General features: G+C 40.0%; 1 long non-coding RNA gene across 1 annotated transcript in view; it reads right to left on the reverse strand.

Moving 5' to 3' along the window:
* LOC147578040 (uncharacterized) overlaps positions 1 to 19,352 on the reverse strand; it is a 244,607-nt gene that overhangs the window by 184,204 nt on the left and 41,051 nt on the right. Inside the window, exons 2-4 of the long non-coding RNA XR_015254728.1 lie at positions 8,972 to 9,131; positions 6,726 to 6,836; positions 165 to 294 (exon numbers count right to left, since the gene is read on the reverse strand). This is a non-coding gene — a long non-coding RNA (uncharacterized LOC147578040). The remainder of the gene's footprint in view (positions 1 to 164; positions 295 to 6,725; positions 6,837 to 8,971; positions 9,132 to 19,352) is intronic.

Below are 19,352 nucleotides of genomic sequence, written 5' to 3' on the forward strand. Positions count from 1 at the left end.
ACGGGTCTCCGCTTGAAAGGAAAATGACTCAGGAATCAAGCTCATTTACTCCAGCCCCCCCACAAACCTTCCATGACTTTCTCGATCCCGCTAACCATGCCCCAGGGAGCTCTATGGTTCTAACTAGAAATTCAGGGGCATTCTTTGCCTCTCCCTCTACTCACCTCAAGTTTTGACTGAGCCTGGCTTACTGGAATTATCCAGACAGACTGGGTTCAAGTTGCAGCTCTGATACTTCAGAGAGCTGTGACTTTGACCAGCACGTGTTTCATTCTTTAGTTTCAATGTTTTCATCTGGAAAATGGAAATAATGATATCTAATAACCCTTGATTTGACATAATATGAGCGCAATTAATATGTTCAATGAGCATGATTTGGAAAGTAATTAAAACATAACTCTGTTTTCCATCATCCTTTCAAAATATTCTAAGTGAAAGTAATCTTATCATTCCCCTGGATGAAAAAGACATGTACAGATCCTATGATTTTTCTCTTGTTCTTTCTCTTAGCCTGAGGCGCTAAATAGTCCACAGTTCTCGAAGGAGCAAAACCTGGCTCCTTAGAGACATCAGACGAGGGTAAGACACAAAAATAATTAGGTCTAGGGGAATAAAAAGAAAAATGACCGTCATATTAGAAAATTATATAACTATCTCTGGAAAACCTAAAAGAACCTATGGACCAATTCTTAGAAATAGTAAAATAATTTTAAAATGTGGCTGCTTCTAAGATCAATATATACAATTTCATTTCATCCCTTTCAAGCTCCAGAATAAATAAAAGACTCACCTATAACAATAAGAAAATGCTAAGGATCTTGGAAATATAATTTAAATGAAGATTTGAATTAATGGAAAGATACAACATAGCCATAAAGAGAGATTATTTTAAATATGTTAATTATCTCCAAATTGATCTATAGATTTAAGACACTTGCAGTTAAAATCCCATTAGAATGTTCTGAAGGAAGCTGACTCCCTGATTCTAAAAAAAAAAAAAAAAAAAAGGAAGAAGCTTGAAATGCATAGAGTATCTTTTTTCAAAAAACTGTGTTTCTGAATACAATAAAAAATAAACAAAAATAAAATGTATGTGAAAGAACAAAGGCCAAGAAATAGCCAAACACTTCCAAAGTGAAAGGATGTCTTCTATCAGATATAAAGATTTACTATAAAGCTTGTTAACGAAGACAGTACAGTATTGGTATAGATACAGACAAACCAATCATAGGATTAGAAAAGAGATTCACAGAACAGGGCTGCACATATATGAAAAATTGATATCTGACAGAGGGGCATCACAACCTACTTGAGAAAAGAATTAATTAGGAAAACCAAATAACCCAGAAGAAAAAGTGGGCAAAAGTTATGAATTGGCATTTCACACACACAAAAAGTCACACGTACACGGCAAAAAATATTTGAAAAGAGATTCAACTTTTTAGAAGTCCAGAAAATGCAAATTGTGATAAGATATTCACTTACCACACTAACAAAAAAATCACTAAGTTTGCTATCTGTTGGTGAGGATACGAAAGAGAATGTAAATTGTTATGACAAGTAGTTGACATTGTTTTATAAAATCAAATATCCGCATAGCCTATGGTCCAGAAGTAGTTCCACTCCTAGAGATGTAAATGGGTACCAGAAAACAGGCAGAAGAATAATCATCGCAGCCACGCTTGTAATGGAAAAATAAATAAATGAGTAACACAATTCTAATCTATAGGAAAAGGGCACGTAAACTGTGGCAGTTACACACATATTACAGAAGAATGAAAATTAACCATTGCTACAGATTATGACACCGATGAATCTTAGACATTACCCTGTAAAGCAAGTTTCAAATCATTAAACTCTGTAATATAACAAAATGATTTTGAAATAAATTATTTAGAGAATATATACATATGTGATGGAAGAATGGAAATAAAGGAACGGTAAGAAGAGAATACTAGAATTCTAGAATTGATACCATTCTAGTTCTTAAAGTTGGTTGTGGGTGCTTAGGTATTCATTTTATTGTTTTGCTTCTAACTATATTATACATATTCTTTGTCTCCAAAATGTTCCTGAGACTCTTAATTTTTTTCTACCTTTTCCCTCTTTCCTCTGTTCCTTCCATTGTGAAATTGAGACTATACAGTGAATAATGTAATTCAGTTACTGAGCATTTCAGTTTGATCTGCTTCTCAATTATCATTTCTATTTTGTCTGTTAAAAGCTTCTACCTTACCACTTATTTCCAAAGTATTCACTTTTACCTCATAGAGAACAGCTCTCATCAGGTGCCTTAAATTCTCTGTTTAATAATTCCAATATCAGGGTTATCTCTGGGTTGGTGACTATTGTCTTTTCCCTTAAAAGTGGGCCAGAGTTTCTTGGTCCTTTATATGTGAAGTAATTTTTTATCAAGTCCTAGACATTTTGGGTATTTTGTTGTGAGGTTCTAGGTCTTGCTAAAATCCTCTAATGAATGTCAATTTGTTGTTTTAGGAGGGAATCAGGTCGCACCATCCGTGGGTGGTGGTTTCAACATCAGTTCTGTTTTCAAAGGCTTTGCTGTTTCATTGCATCTCAGGGGTGAGTTAGCGATTTGTGTCAGTTTATACACAGACTCAGGGATCCCCTTTTCCAGAACTCTTCCTTCCAAGATCTCCTACACACTCTTTGGTTTCCATGGAAACCAGAGGACTCCCTTTCTGAGTCCTCTGGCTAGAAAATCAGGGTTCTCCTTGTGCTATTGAGAAGTTCTATAGAGATGGGCCTACCCTTATGACAAGGTGCTTTGAGAAAAGAGGAGGGAAAGAACCAGGATTTCCTCTATGTTCTTTGGGCCAGGGGGGTCCTTCTTCCAGTTTATTTGGCCAGAAAGACAAGGGGACTCAGATGTCCACACCATGACCACCACTGCTATCATGCAGCTGCCCAAATGGAGCCTGCCTCAGGGAAGAACAAGGACGAAAGAAAAAAGCCAAAAAAAAAAAAAAAAAAAGTAGGACTATTCTCCTATACTCTCCAGCTCATAGAAGGCCCCTACTCTCAGTCCTTTGGTTATAACACAGGGGAATCTTTTCAGAATTTTGGTATAAGTCCCTACTCTGCAGTATGGAACTCTGACCTACCTTTAGGTCAAAACTGGGAGAGATAAGAGGGAAAACCCTAACCACACCCCAATTATAGGTCATTAGTCAACAATGGACCTCCCTCCCAATCTGCCTGCTGTTGTTAATGTTCAGAGTCTTTAAATCCTGTTTTTCTAATCTGTCACAAGTTATTAGCTGTAATCAGTGAAAAAGAGAGGCTAGAGTGAACTTACTCCATCTTGGCTGGTGCCCAAATCCATATATTCTTTTTTATACATTGAATACTACATAATACAATTAAAATTTTTTTTTAAATGGTCTATCCCCAGAGGATCTCATAGTTCACGGGAGAAGACAGACTCTAAACACTCTGTTTTAGGGAATTTGGCTTGAATAAGGAGAAAAGAAATAGGGTCAGAGGTAAAAGGAGACAAAGAGTAACCCTGAATGAGGGAGGTGTTTTGTGGGTTCTTTTAATTTTTTTTGGTTTTTTGTAGTAAGACTTCGCTAAAGCGGGGCTTATAGCTTCTCCTGCCCAAGAGTTAGCACACTTTAATTATTTTATATTTATTTAGAATAACTTATTTCTGCCTTCCTCCTCGGATGCTAAGCCACATGAAAGCAGGTCCATATCTGTGGTTCACCCTTGTGCTATTCCACACAGTAGGTGGTCAAGATATCTTTACTGACAGATTACGAAGTATTGGCACTTATTTGTTATACCACGTGCTATCAGGGCTCTGCCATATCCTCTTGCCCGTTACTTCAGTGTACTCTAACCCAACCTCTAATTGCCAGCTCCCAAATTTCTCCGCTTGAGGTCTTTCTCAGGCTTCCAAAGCATGTTTTGTCTACCTGCTTGGCAGGTAGTCAGTGCCAAGAAACTACTATCTGCTAGGAGAAGACCTCAACCAATGACTGACAGAGCTGGTTTATAAAAACTCCAGGCCCTCCCCCCTTGGGAGGGTTAACTCTGTGTCCTGTATCCTACAAGGGCTCTCAGAATTTCCCCAGCAGAGTTTAGTTCCACCAGCCCACGGTGATAGCTGGTTCGATAATGCACAATTGACTGGCTGCCTTTTCTTCTCTGACTCCCTTTACCATCCTCTTTTGGTATCTCTTTATCCTCTGATAATAAACCACTTTCACCTAAACCCTAATTTCAGGGTATGCCTCTGGGGCAACCGACATTAAAACAGCTGCATATTCCACCTACACAGGCATGGTCTTTTATCAAGAAGTTTCCCCGTAGCTGGGAGAGTGGGCAGAGCACTGGACTTCATGCCCGACGGTCCTACTTCATCCACTCACCATCTAGGCAACCTTGAACAAGTCACTTGATTACTGTGAGGCTCAGATTTTTTTCATCTGGGAATGTGGAATTGATAAAAATCTACCTCATTATATTCTTGTGAGGATAAAATAAAATAATTTACGTGCAGAAAAAAATAATATATGTGCAGAAACTTACCACAGATACCAGTGCACAGTGAGTGCCTAGTGCATTCGTGTGAGCTGGCTGAGTGTAAGTATAAAGAATTCTTTCTTGTGCTGTGAATCATCATGCCTGCTTTATTTTTTTTTCCTGATGTAGAGTGGGGGTTATATTAACATGCCCAGTCAACATCAGGAATTGCTAATGGTGGGGAAATGTTGGAAAGCTTGTATTGTTTCATCTTGAGAAGCATGCTTCTAATTAGCCAGAGCCTGTTTTATTTCAACATAAATGAGCAATGGCTCAACGGATGGTCCCACTATTCCTGAGTCCCAACGTACTCCAGAGGAAATGTACAACAAACACTTCAGAGAGAGCACATCATCTTTTAATTTATGTGGATTTCTCTTTTATTTGAGAATTGTTCCATGAAGTTTTCATGGCTTCATAGACTTTTAGGTCATAACGAAGCCCTAGTGATCGAGAACAGTCGGACCCCATTGTTTTACAGCTGGGGAATCAGAGCCTCCAGTAGCTTCTTTTCTCTCATGGTATTTCAGAAACAATGACAACTGTCTTCAAATATATAAAGGATTAATAAAGGAGAGAGGAGGTAGTCTTATTAAAGTGACTTCAAAACTTAAAGATGGCGGGAGCATTCGGAATTCTACAGAAGAGGGAAGATTCTACCAACGAGAGCAGTTCAGCAACAAAAGAGATGACTAAAGAGATAAGCTCACCATCACTGGACATATGCAAGAGGATATTGAACCTGTATGGAATGCTCTACAAGGAATTCTTGCACGTGAAAGGGAGAATTACCTGGGTATTCAAGTACCTTCCAACTTTATGATTCTATAGTTTGGGGTTTCCTACAGGAAATACTTACACAGTACAGAGCTTTTAGTATATGCTCCGTGAAAACGACAATTGATTTCTACCAAACCCCAGTGGGTCCTTTTATGTTGCCCGAGAGATCATTAATTCTCACCTCACTCCTATGAGCCCCTTGTTTTTTTTCATATTGACACTGTATTCAGGGCCAGTTGATCTCCTTTCCAAACAATCTGGAGTCTCAGGTGTTTGACACAGGATGGGCCTGGCCCATGGGAATGAAGATGGCTACAGCAGCCATGCAAGTGCACCTCTCGGACTTCCCTTCAAGAAAGAACCTGCCATTCAGCTGTCAGGAGCAGCGAGCCGACAGGCTCCAGTCATTAGCACCTTTAGGATTCATCTTAGCTTTTAAGCTGAAGTCCTATCATTTCCAGGGAGCCCTCACTGCTGGCTGAGCATGGCAAAGGCACCAGGGCCTGGCCATGTCAGCCTGGACTGGGACTCCTCTTTCAGGCTCTTTGCCCTGCAGCTCGCATTGGATCTGTGACTTTTCCAATCTGGATCTGCAGCTCTCCCAGCCTGGTCTTGTTTCTTCCCTTCTTTCCTTTCCCGGGTGTCACGTCTACATCACAGTCTGAGGCTTTCCCTACCCAACCCCGCTTCTCTTCCTATTACCTCTCACAGACACAACCCTCAGTAAAGCTTTTACACCCCTAACCCCATCTCTGCCTCTGCTTCTAGAAACACCAGTCAACTCAATGGTTGCCCTGCAACTATGGAGACTATGGCAAAAAAGGGAACAAAAGTCCACATTCCAAAGAAGGAGAATCTGAATCATCAACACATCTGAGGAGACTGAGAAAGCAAGAAAGAGACCTGAAGATACGGTGTGCCACAAAGACCAGAGGGCAGCACTGAGGTTTTAAGAGACAAAGCCTGGAATGATCCCTTGAGAAAAAGAGCTGGGCAGGGAACTGTGCCCATAGGGACCCCCGGCCACACTGTTGCTGCTCTTCAGACAGATACCGCCTACTAATGTTTGGCATTTAAAGGGGCCACAGAAAGGAAGGTAAACTGTCCGTGCTCGATCCATCGGCACCGACTGTTCCAAAGCACAAAACACGGACATCAGCAATGAGCTTTATAGATGTGGAAGCGCCAGTTTTAAGGAAGCAGATGATAAAGACAGTCAATATTTATTGCATGCTTCGCATGCATCCGGCACTGTTCACTGTTTTAAGGGCACGGACTATCAGTTTCTGAGGCTCAAGCATCTGGGAGCAGGTTGCTGGATCATTTCGACTCAGGGTCTTTCAGGAGGTTGCAGAGAAGCTGAGTACCAGGGTTGCAGTCATTTCCAAACTTACCTGGGGCTGGAAGATCCACATCCAAGATCATTCCTGTGGTTTTGGGCAGGCCTCAGTTCCTCACCATGCAGGTGTCTCCACGGGGCTACGTGACCTGGCAGCAGGCTTCCCCTGAAGTGAATGGTCCAAGACAGAGAGGTCACCGAAGATAGAAGCCATAGTCTTTCATAATTCAATTTCAGAAGTGCAACGCCTTCCTTTATGCCATATGTTACGGCCACACAGCCCAACCCTCCTATAGTGTAGAAGAGCCTTCCACCAGGGCATGGACACAGGAGACAGGGGACACCCAGACTAGACTGTCTTGGAGGCTGACTGCCACAACCTCTAGAGGAACAGTATGAAGTAGATATTTTACCAACGAGGCTCATTTACCAATGAGGCACGGAGAAGCTGTGAGACAAGTGACCGAGTCACAGTTTGAACTGAGAGTCTATGTGCCTCACCATTATGCATACTGTCTCCCCAAGAGGAAAACTAGGAGGCAGAGAAGGAAGAAGACGGATGTGGTTAAACTTGATCATTGTGGGTGGTTATGAACGCCACAGGCAGTGATAGTTTATACAGAAGTATAGAGCTAAAACAAAGCAGTTCCTCATTATCAAGGATAGTCTTTACTCCAAATGCACAGAAAAAGAATTATTTTCCCATTTACCAGATGACAAAATAAAATTCAAAAAGATTGAGTGCTTTTCCCCTAGTTGCACGATAAGTACACAGTGGAGTTAAATTCTGCTCTTCATTTCTAAGTACAGGGCTCTTGTCTATACCTCGGCTGTTCTTTCCACTATCCCAAAGGATAAATGGGTGTTTCAGATTCTCCGGAGTAATAAGCAAGGTAACTAAAGTGGAGGAGAACACCTAGAAATCTATAAATTGGTTAGGTATGAGGTAAAGAAGGCCTGAAATAAAGAAAGAGCACTTATTGGGTCTTTTTCAGTGTTAAAGTATAATCTACATACAGAAAAGTGCAACAGAGGTGTGTGGCTAGTGGAATTTTATACACTGAACAAACCCAATGAAGAAGCAGCCATTACTATTCACCCCCAAATCTCCTTTGTTCCAACTCTCTGTCACCAGCCCTCACAGAGTGAACACCATGCGGACTTACACGACCATACGTCCATTTCACCTGCTTTTGTAATTTATATAAATGTAATCTTATACTTTCTGCAACTGGTTTATTTCGTTTGATCTTATGTTCATGACATTCATCCATACTGTTGCGTCTACCCGTCGTCTATTCCACTGTGTGACTATATAATTTATTTATCCACTGTACCAGAGGTTGGCAACCTACATTCAAATTTGGCCCACCTCCTATTTCTATACAGCCTGCATGGTAAGAATGATTTGTGCATTTTTGAAGGCTTAAAAAAAAAATCAGTAGCATTATTTACAACAGCCAAGATATGGAAGCAACCCAAGTATCCATAATCGATGAATGGATAAAGAAGATGTGTCACGCACACCCATGGACGGGCACACACACGTGCGCGTGCGCACACACACACACACACACACACACACACTGGAATATTACTCAGCCATAAAAAAGAATGAGATCATACCACGTGTGACAACATGGATGGACCTACAGGGCGTTATGCTCAGTGAGATAAGTCAGACACAGAAAGACAAACACCATATGATTTCACTTATAGTGGAATCTGAAGACCAAAACAAATGAACAAATAACAAAAAAACTTAGGTACAGAGAATAAACTGTAATATAAGCTTCTATGTTAATCACACCTCAATAAAAAAAATTTTTAAAAATGAGTGTGCTAAAAATGCAAAAAAAGAGAAAAGAAATAATAAATACAAAGAATAATACTGCATGACACATAAAAACCACATGAAATTTAAATTTTTGTCCATAGATAACATTTTATTGGGACAAACCATGCTCAGTCTTTTACGTAAAAGCTAGGGCTGCTTTCCCACCACCAATACAGGTAGGCAGTTGCAACAGAGACCTTATCATCACTCTACTGCTTTGCACTGTTTTGGGGGCACTCCAAAAAGAAATGAAATAATTATAAGGTGATTTTTGCCTCTTGGCCTGCGGAGTCCGAATATTGATGCCCTGGCCTTTCACAGAAAAGTTTTGCTGAGCTCTGGGCTATTCTAGTGATGGGCATTTGAGCAGTTTCCAATTGGATGCTATTATAAATAGTGCTGCTTTGAACATTCCGGTTGGTGTTTTTGCTGAACATCTGAGAGCATTTACTCTGGGCACATACCTAGGAGTAGACTTGCCAACTCGTTGATTAGGTTCAGCTTGCAGGGTACTGGCAGAGTAGCTTGTACTCATTTGGCACTCCAGCTAGCAGTGTATAAGAACTCCAAGTGCTCCATATTCTCATCAATAATTGATATTTTCTGTCTCGTTCATTGAACCACCTGGTGAATGGATAGTGGGAACGTGAGCGTGGCTTTGAAATAAAAATTACAACCTCTAATTGTTTAGGCTATGCCAAAAGCTGTGCCAATAATTTCACCTACGTCATCACTTTATAGACAAGCCCATTTTACTGACGTGGAAACAGGATTCAGCAAGGTTAAGAAACTTGAAGGTCACGTGGCAAAACCAAGACTCAAACTCAGATCTGATGGCTCCGTAGCCTACATTTCCTCTACTGCACCACCTTGTCCCTCCATGTGACCATGTGATAAGACATTATGCCCTTGAAAAGTATCCGCCACTGCAAGGTCTTTACCTAGACCTTTGTTAGGAAACAGTTGTTAGGAAAAGGGATACAACAGAGACACAAAATGTGGATATGGGGGAAGTATGGGCAAATACACCCTCATTTCTGTTGCCTCCTGCTACAGTGGTTAACTGAACACTTTTTGCTTCCCTCCAGCCCTCTGGCTGGTTATGTGTATTACATGTTCTGACAGCTGAGGCCCATGGTGAAAAATGATAACAGATTTGTATTCTCAAGATCATCTCCAGATGCTGACCAGAAGCACCTCTGGATTCATGAAATATTTGCCTTTAGTATTTCTTGAAGATGGATGTTTGGGGCGAAAAAAAGTTCTAGGAACATTTCAGTATAAATCATGGGGAATTCCTTCCTTCGGCAATCTGGAATGCATTTCTCTATTTCTTTAAGAAGAATAATGTGTGTATTAATAACTTGGTTGGAATGGAGTCTGGGCCAAGATGAGATGATCACGGAAATCATTATTGATGGTTTCTTGTAGCCAAACAATCTGTTCCCCAAACCTGGAGTCTGTCATCTGCAGGTGAAAGGCCACACTGGAGTCACACGCATGCATCCCCTCCCCTCTGTCCCTTCTGCCATTCTTCCACCCAGTTTTAGGATTTGGTTGTTATTGGGGTTTCGGGTTATGAATTGCAAAACGCTCATGATCAGGTTTATTAATGTGCCTGCTGCTTCTGCACAAGCAATGAAGTTGACACTAGAGCTGTCCTGCTGATCTGGTTATGTCATTGCCTTGATCGAATATTTCGGGGGACTCAATGTCACCCGTAGCAGTGCTTTCCAGTCTTTTTTGTTTAATTGAGATATAGCCGATGTGCTAATCTTTTTGACTCTGCACTGCCACGCAGGAAAATTGCATTGATTGATGAATATATGTTGTTTGCACTTACGTATGAGATGTTAATTTATGAATTTATATATCTCACATATAAATTTTGAAAATACATATTTCTCTTTTTAACTTTTTAAAAAATGTTCATTTATTTTTGAGGGGGGTGGAGAGAGAGAGGGAGACACAGAATAGGAAGTAGGCTCCAGGCTCCGAGCTGTCAGCACAGAGCCCGATGCGGGGCTCGAACCCACGAGCTGTGAGATCATGACCTGAGCCCAAGTCAGATGCTTAACTGCCTAAGCCACCCAGGCACTCCTGAAAATACATATTTCTTAAAGGATGAGATAATACATACCAAGGGTCAGCAAACTTTTTCCGCAGACAGACAGAGAGTAAATATTCTAGGCTTTACAAGCTATAAAGTCTCTATTGCCACTACTCAACTCTGCCACTATAACACAAAAACAGCCATAGGTAAATGAACGGGCTCGGCTGTGTTCCAATAAAACTTTATTTACAAAAACAAGCAGCAGGCCAGATTTGGCCTATGGTTCATACCTCGCGGATGCCTGGTATACGCCTTTGGCCACTCCAGATGTGACGCAAAAGTGAATTCAGCAACCAAATACTTCTGACTTTCTTGTTCTATCCCTGTCGTGCATCAACTCTGTCCTCCCTGGACCTACAGCGTCCTGTACTGCAGACGACCCCACTACAACTAAGGTGAACGCTGGCCCACAGCAAGGCCCAAGTTTGACCTGTACAGTCCAAGCACCCACACAGACAACCTTATTCATCTCTCTTGGCTCCAGAAGGAATTCCCTGGTAGGGAAGCACCGGCCCCACTTTTGTGTACCCCTCTCATTCCAATAACACTGTATTACATGGATCTGCTCCGGCAACCACTCAAAGGGAAAGAAAAGGGGAAGTTCCCCCCAAAAGCCGTATAAGCAAACAACCTCCTCAGGTATCATCTACCTTAAAGGTAGCACCAAGAAGGAAGTGATGAGCACAACCTCCAGGGTCACCTGCAGAAAGGAGAGCAGCTGTAGTTACAAAACGAACATGAGAGATACATTGTCGTATATTGCGAAGCACCTACTATGCACACCGCGCATTTTAAAGGCCGCCTCTTCCAAACTTCTTTCAGTACCTTTGTCAGAATGAATGAGTTATTTTGTGCTGTGACAACAACGCTAAAAGCTCAGTAGCTGAGGGAAACAAAGACGAATTTCTTACTCACACTGCATGGCTATCAGGAGCTGGCCCAGAGCTCTCTGCTCCACCCTTTCCATCACGGGTCCAAGTAAACTGAGCATCCCCTGACTTTCCCCCCACAACGGGGAGAAAGGGAAGTGCTGAGTCATGCAGTGGTCTTTAAAGGTTTCTTCCTGGAAGCGACACCCACAGCATTCACTCACATCTAATTTGCGTAAGCAGTAAACTTCAAAGGGTTTGATGTGCGATTAAGCTGTGTGCTTGGATTGTACTGCTGGTACCAATTACATGCCCCCCTCCTGTAAAAGGATTACACGTCCCCACCCACTGTCATCTGACCGCAGGTCAAGTGTTCTTCCCCCCCTTCCTTGATACGAGGCTTAGCCAATGAAACAGAAGCGGAAGTCATACGTGTCCCATTGGAGCACAAGATTTACAGCCACCCGCATGTTTTTGTTGTTGCTGTTTTCTCTTTGTCACAAGAATGACGCGTCCCAAATAGGAGCTGTTCCTGCAGCATGAGTTCTGGAATGAGGACGATGCCTGGAGTGGAGCCATGTTCTACCTATAGCCCACAGGTAACGTACCCGAGAAATAAATGGTGGCTGTAAACCACTGACAGTGTGGGGCCATTTTGTTACCAGTATAACGTAGAAAAAGATGATGAATACAGAGAAGCACCAGAAATATCAATAAATAGCCCTAATGACTAACATGCCTGCCCAAAATTTTATTTTCCTCTTCTTTGTGTACACACACACACACATACACACACACACACACACACACACACACACACACACACACTTTTTCAAAGGGTCACCCCAAAAGTCTGTCTAAACACTGCAGCACGCAAAGTTCAGTGCATCTGGACGTGCCCAGTTAGCTAGGGCGACCATAACAAACAACAGAGACTACATGGTGTGAACCATAGAAATGTATTTTTTGCACAGCTCTGGAGGCTACAAGTCCAGATCAAGGTGATGGTAGGGTGAGTTTCTCCCAAGGCCTCTCTCTTTGGCTTGTTGATGGCAGTCTTCTCCCTGTGTCATCACATGGGCTCCCCTTTTGCCAGTCTGTGTCCTAATCTCTTCTTATAAGGATGCCAGTCATCCTGGATTAGGGCCTATCTATACGATAGCATTTTGCCTTAATTACCCCTTTAAAGAACTCATCTCCAAATACAGTCACATTCTGAGGTACTGGGGGTTAGGATCTCAACATACGACTTTTAAAAGGACACAGGTCAGCCCATAACACTGGGTAATGTGCAGCGATCTCTTCATCAGAGGTGAAACATGGTGTCTTTATTAGGTCCAGATGTGGCTTCTCTTGATCCACAGACCTCTGTACTATAAAGACAAATTATCTATCCTCCACACACCCAATATACAATAGGATAGACAAACCACAATACACAATCCCATTTAGAAAGGGAAATTACAGGAGACACAGGGCAGACAGTGTCCCATAGCAAATCTGAAATCCTACTGGGCAGAAGTCTTGAAGGTCCCTGCTTACGAGTGGGGAATGTGCCTGAACTATAACCTGACTCCACACCTGAGAAGTAGATCCCTTGTACTTTGTTCTCCATTGTCCTTAGCTCGGACCCCTGCCGATCATTCCCTTTCCGTTATTCTTTTGGGCCACATCTGAAGTAGGTGTTGGGCAATATGTTCTGAAGTTGGTGAGGGGGCAAGGAGCCTAAGCTGTTTTTATCAGTCTACTGTCTGCCCCAAAGAACTTGGCGATCTCAGGGATTATTTTAAGTTCAGATAGTCAGAATCCCTTTTAGCACAGGCAAGTTTGTTGTTGTTGTTGTTGTTGTTGTTGTTGTTGTTGTTGTTTGGGGTTATTTTTGCCTGTTTTTTGTTGTGTTTCAATTGGCAGCAGAATTATATCAAAAACTTTGTCAGTCTCCTTTTCTCTGACAGCAGTCAGCTTTATATGCAAGTAATCCACAGCCATCACGCGTTTGGAGAATTTATTTTGCCTACAAAAAGAACATGAATTCAGGGGGAGGGTCAAAGAGAGGACCCTTATGAGATGAATTGTGTCCCCCTCCCCAAATTCCTATGTTGAATTCCTAAACTCTTTGTAAGAAGAGCAGATAAAAACACAGAGGACCAACCAAGCAAAGACACTGGAAAAGGATGCTCCTCTACAAGCCAGGAAGAGAGGCCTGAGGAGAAACAACCTTACCAACAACTTGATCTTGGACTTCTAGCCCCTAGAACTGTGAGGGGAAAAAAAAAATGTTGTTGTTGCTGAAGCCACCCAGTCTGTGGCACTTTGATATGGAAGCAAACTAATGCAATAAAATATCAGCAGAAGATCTGAACAGACATTTCACAGAGAAAGAAGAATTAACATTACCTGCATGAAAAGATACTCAACATCGTTATTAGTCACCAGGGAAATGTAAATTAAAATCACAGTGAGATGCCACTCCTCATGAATCTGAATGGCTACAGTTATAGACTGCCAATGTCAAGTGGTGGTGGGGAGATGAGAAAGGAGAATTCTCTAACATTGCGAGTGGAAATGCAAAATAATAATTCTACCTTGCTAAAGTATTGAGCGGTTTCCTAAAATGTTTAACACCTTCCATAATCCCCAGCCATTCCACTCCTAAGTATTTACTCAAGTAATTAAAAAAAAATTTTTAATGTTTATTTATTTTTGAGAGACAAAGAGTGCAAGAGGGGGAGGGACAGAGAGAGGGAGACACTGACTCTGAAGCAGGCTCCAGGCCGATGTGGGGCTCAAACTTACCAACTGCAAGATCATGACCTGAGCTGAAGTCAGACACTTAACAGACTGAGCCACGCAGGTGCTCCTTTACTCAAGTAATTAAAAAGGAGTGAATTGCTGATATACAAAACGACATGGGTGAATCTCAAAATCAATATGCTAAGTGAATGAAACTACAGACACAATAGAATGCATATTGTATGATTCCATTTATATAAATTTCAAATCAATCCATAGGGACAAAAATAGTATCAATGGGTGCCTACGGTGGAGGGGTAGAAGAAGGGATGAACAGCAGAGAAGAATGAGGAATCTTTGGGGGATGATGAAAATGTTCCGTATCTTCATGGTTGTGGTTTCATAGGTTTATACAATTTTCGGCATTCATTAGATGACAAAGTTTAAAGAGACGCAGGGTAATGTATGTAAATAATTCCTGAGTAAACTTAGTAAGGAAAACATTGAAATTCTCCCTACAATTTGTCCAAGCAATGTCATGAAGCTTTCTTTCTATATTTTCATCTAAGCGTTTTATAGTTTTAGTGCTTGTTTTTAGGTCTATGATCCATTTTGAGTTAATTTTTGTATGTAGTATGAAGAAGGTGTCCAACTCCATTCTTTTACATGTAGCTATCCAGTTGTCCCACTTGGGGAATTACCTCTCCTTTCCCCATTGAATGGTTTTGGCACTCTTCTCAAAATTCAATTGACCATAAATTTAAGAGTTTATTTCTGCACCCTCGGTTCTATTCCATTAATCTATATATCTATCCTATATTAGTACCAATCTTCATTTTCTTGCCTAATTGTCCTGGCCAGAACCTCAAATACAATGTTGAATAAATCCAGTAAGAGTGAACATTGTTGTCCTGTTCTTGATTTTAGGGACAAGGCATTCAATCTTAATTATGATCTTATGTGCAGGTTTTTGAAGATGCTCTTTATCAAGTCAATGATGATTCTTCCCATTCCTAGTTTTCTGAGTTTTTACTACAAATGAATGTTGAATTTTATTAAATCCTTTCAACTGGTTCATCTGGTCAAAACAACGGCAGGGATTTCTATCAGAATCTTTGTCACTTGGTGCCACCTATACATGATTGTGGGTACCTTCAAAATACAGCCACAAATAACAAGGAATGCCTCCCATGTGGTTCCCTCATCTCAAGCTTCAATTCTCTGCTAAAATGTGCTGCTTTTGTTCAGTCTCCAAAGCTTTTGGTTCCTGTTTTATACATTTGTTAGAGTTCTGCTATTTGCAACAGAACACTACTCCAACCTGGAGGTGGAATTTTAATTCCATTTTTTAAAATTTGACAATTTTCATACAGTTTATGTTCGAATGTGCAACTAAACTTTGATGAAGTCATTAACTGAGAACAATAAGGATGTTTTCCTAAACACACGAAGTCTGAAGTTACATTTTACGATTCCCAAGCTGTCATCTTATTTCATTTTCAGCATCCAATTTAATTTCCTATTTTGTTTTGGTTTCACAGTATTGAGAAATCTTGATTTATACGGGTATACAGTTGCAAAAATACAGTTTTTTAAAAAACAATTTATCTTAGGATATCAGTCAATAAAATAGAGGCTTTATTTTGAGGTCTGCATAAAGAGGAGTTAAATTGGCAACGTGATCCCCTAATCCAAGATTTTATAAACATCTCATGAAAAGCAGACATCTGCTGTCAAATATATTTGGGAAAATTTGGCTGGCACATTTCACTAGAGATATTCCAAGGAGAAATCCTTCAAAATTAACATATAACCGCCACGTTCCCCAAAATTATTTGCCGCAGAATCTTTATTTCAAGCATGCTTATTAACAGAGGATAGAATCGGTGTTCCAAATTTTGGAAAGCAGAGCTATATATAATCCCAAAGGAACAGAGAAAAGGAACTGGCAGAAAGTAGGTACGTACCACATGGTAGGTACTGTATTAGATGCACATGATTTTATTTAATCCTTATTACACTCAAATGTGGAGGATCTTATTTCCCATGCAGATGAGGAAACCGAGGCTTCCTTAAACTAAACTGAAGTTTCGTGACAATCCATCACCTCCCATAGTTATCATTTTTTTCTCGTGATAAGAACTTTTAAGATCTACTTAGCAACTCTCAAATATACGACACGGTATTGTTAACTGCAGTCACCGTGCTGTACATTATGTCTGCAGGGCTTATTTATTTTGCATCTGGAGGTTTGCACCTTTTGACAACCTTCACCCATTTCCCCAAACCCTGTCTCTGGCAACCACCCATCCGTCCTCTGTTTCTATGAGTTCAGGGGTTTTTAGGTTCTACGTGTAAGTGAGATCATGGAGTAGGTGACTTTCTCTGACTTATTTTACTTAGCATAATGCCCTTCAAATTCATCCATGTTGTCACAAATGGCAGGGTGTCCTTCTTTTTTACGGCTGAGTAATATTCCATTGTATACGTATATCACATTGACTTCATCCGTTCATCCGCCAGTGGATACTTAGATTGTTGGCATATCTTGGCTATTGTGAATAATGCTACAATAAACATGAGAGGTGCAGATGTCTTTTCGATACCGTGTGTGTGTGTGTGTGTGTGTGTGTGTGTGTGTGTGTGTGTAATAGAACACAGACTCATACCTCACAGGGCTCACAGTGTCCTGGCATAGTCAAGGTCTATTACCCTCAGTCCCACCCAAGCACAAAAGTGGACTGAGTGGTAATGGAGCTAAACACGGTCAGAAGTTCAAAAATTCTCAGAGTAGTAGCCAAGGAAGCCACCCAGTATTGTTAAGGAGAACAGCCTAGGTAGTGGCCAAGAAGATGGGGCTGAGCAAAGAAATAAGACAGCTGAGAAAATAAAGAGGGAATTCAGCAGCAGTATGAATAGTTGAGGAGATCAGGAATAGACAGACCGAGGACAGACAAAAGTGAGAAAGAAGGTAATCCAAGACTTAAGGTCATTTTACAAGAGGATTCGAACCTTGTATAGAAATGAGCGTAGCTATTTTAATGGACTGTTTAAGAAAATATATAGTATAATAAAAAAATAATTAATTTTCAAAAGAGAGCTAGGGGAAAGAAATGCTAAATGATGTCATAGGAGGGAGTGAAGGCTTTCAGCTAGAGCAGCCATGGGGGCCTCCTTGAAGAGAGGTAGCATATAAATCAAGTCTTGAAATCAGGAGAGGATTCAAATGGGCAAAGGAAAGAGGGAAAACATTCATACGATAATAGTTACACAGCTGTCAATTTTGTCCTTAACTGTCAGATGCTACATCTGTATCCTCACCAGTATAAAACTTCCAAGGACAATAATTTGTGGTTTTCAAATTTTATTGAGGACCTACTACATAAAAATTCTCAAAAAACATAATTGACGTTTCAGTATTTTAAAGCATAATGATTCATTTTACTTTTACACTTCAAGGAAGTTCAGCAAACATCTTTTGCATTGTTCGGTTTCTTACGGTTTTTATATATAAAATAGACTTTGCAGGGTGGAGAAGAATTAGACACAGTGCACAAGTTCCTGGCTGCAGAATCACTTTCCACTCTAAAATCATCTTTGCGAGACAAGTGACAATTTATCTCACTAAAATTTTTCAAAGTGGAAACCTGATTTTTTTTCCAAAGCATTTTGACTTCTAGTGAAATGTTTTCTCAGCCTGGACATTTAAATACCACAATCTACTTCCAATCATTAACTTTGCACCAGATATCTTTGCAAGTTTTTCAAAGCAAAACCCATGTCCTATCCATATGTCCCTTTAACGTAAAAAATCATTTATAAATCATTTATAAATGATAAAGTAAAAAGTCATTTATAAAGTAAAAAAAAAAACCTTATGAAGTGATTAAATTCAGAAAAATAGAGGAAGTGGCATGTAGTCTTAATATCCAGGGATAATGTGTGTTAAGAGTTTACTGTATTTCCTTCCAGACTGTTTCTATGGCATATATATATATATATATATATATATATATATATATATATATATTTTTTTTTTTTTTTTTTTTTACAAAATTGTGGTCAAATATTATATTCAAAATATAATATGGAGATTTAAAAATATTCCATCTACATTTTCTGATTACTATTACAGGCTAATTTTAGGGAATTCAGAATTTATGAAAAGTATAAAAAAACATAAATGATGTGAAACCCATTTATCCCAAGATAAAATATATATGGTAGCATATTTCTTTAAGACTTTCTTTTTTTAAACGTAGTTAAATTTATGTTGCGTTCTAAAGATTTTTAAGCATAATTAACACTGAGACACTTCACGGAAAGAACTTGGACACATCATTATTTGGAAGAGGTCTTGGTGAACAACGAGATCTAAAACTAGCTGCTTTCTCAGTATTTCCCAATAATATTTTTTTTTAAAAAAACTTGAGTCATTTAATGTGAGTTTTTAACTTCCAGAGAAAAATGTAAAATGTCATAACAAAGAAAAGACATATATACTTATGTGGGGCAGCATTAAACCATTTAGTTGGTATCCTCCTTGCTTTCTATGGAGCACTGAAATAATTTTCTTCTTATAGTAACTTGCACACCTCAAGTTACCCAACATGCAATAGCTGATCTGCTCTTATTGTTAATTTAAGGGAGTCAATTTTAAAGATCTCCTTGGCTTTATTCAATGATTCATAAATCAGGCAGCACCCAATCTAGCAGGTAGAAAGGAGCTGAGGAGCTGTACAAAATGAAAGACTTTTATAGGCAGAAGAGAGCAGGAACAAGGAAGTTATACTAAGGAAAAGCGGATTGGTTATGGTAAAGTTACTTTCCTTTAGAGGCTGGCAGGGGTCTAACAGGCAAATTATCTAACTATTCTGATCAGGTGATTCCAGATTGGTTTAAGACTCTATTTCTAGGAGAGCCAAAACCGTAATTAAGTCTCAATTTGCTGACATAGGGCTCAGCATAAGTGACTCCATTTGAGCCTGTTGTCTCGTGTATGGCATTAGCAAACGCAGAGCTGCTTTGTGCTCCATGATTATAAGAAACTTCTACTGAATTGTAGAGTCAAGATGAAGGATATAATATGAAAAACACATTCCTAGTACTAGGGATTTATAACAACAAAAA

This window comes from Puma concolor, chromosome C1 (assembly GCF_028749965.1).
Source record: "Puma concolor isolate L17-30 chromosome C1, mPumCon1.1.hap2, whole genome shotgun sequence".
NCBI lineage: Eukaryota > Metazoa > Chordata > Mammalia > Carnivora > Felidae > Puma > Puma concolor.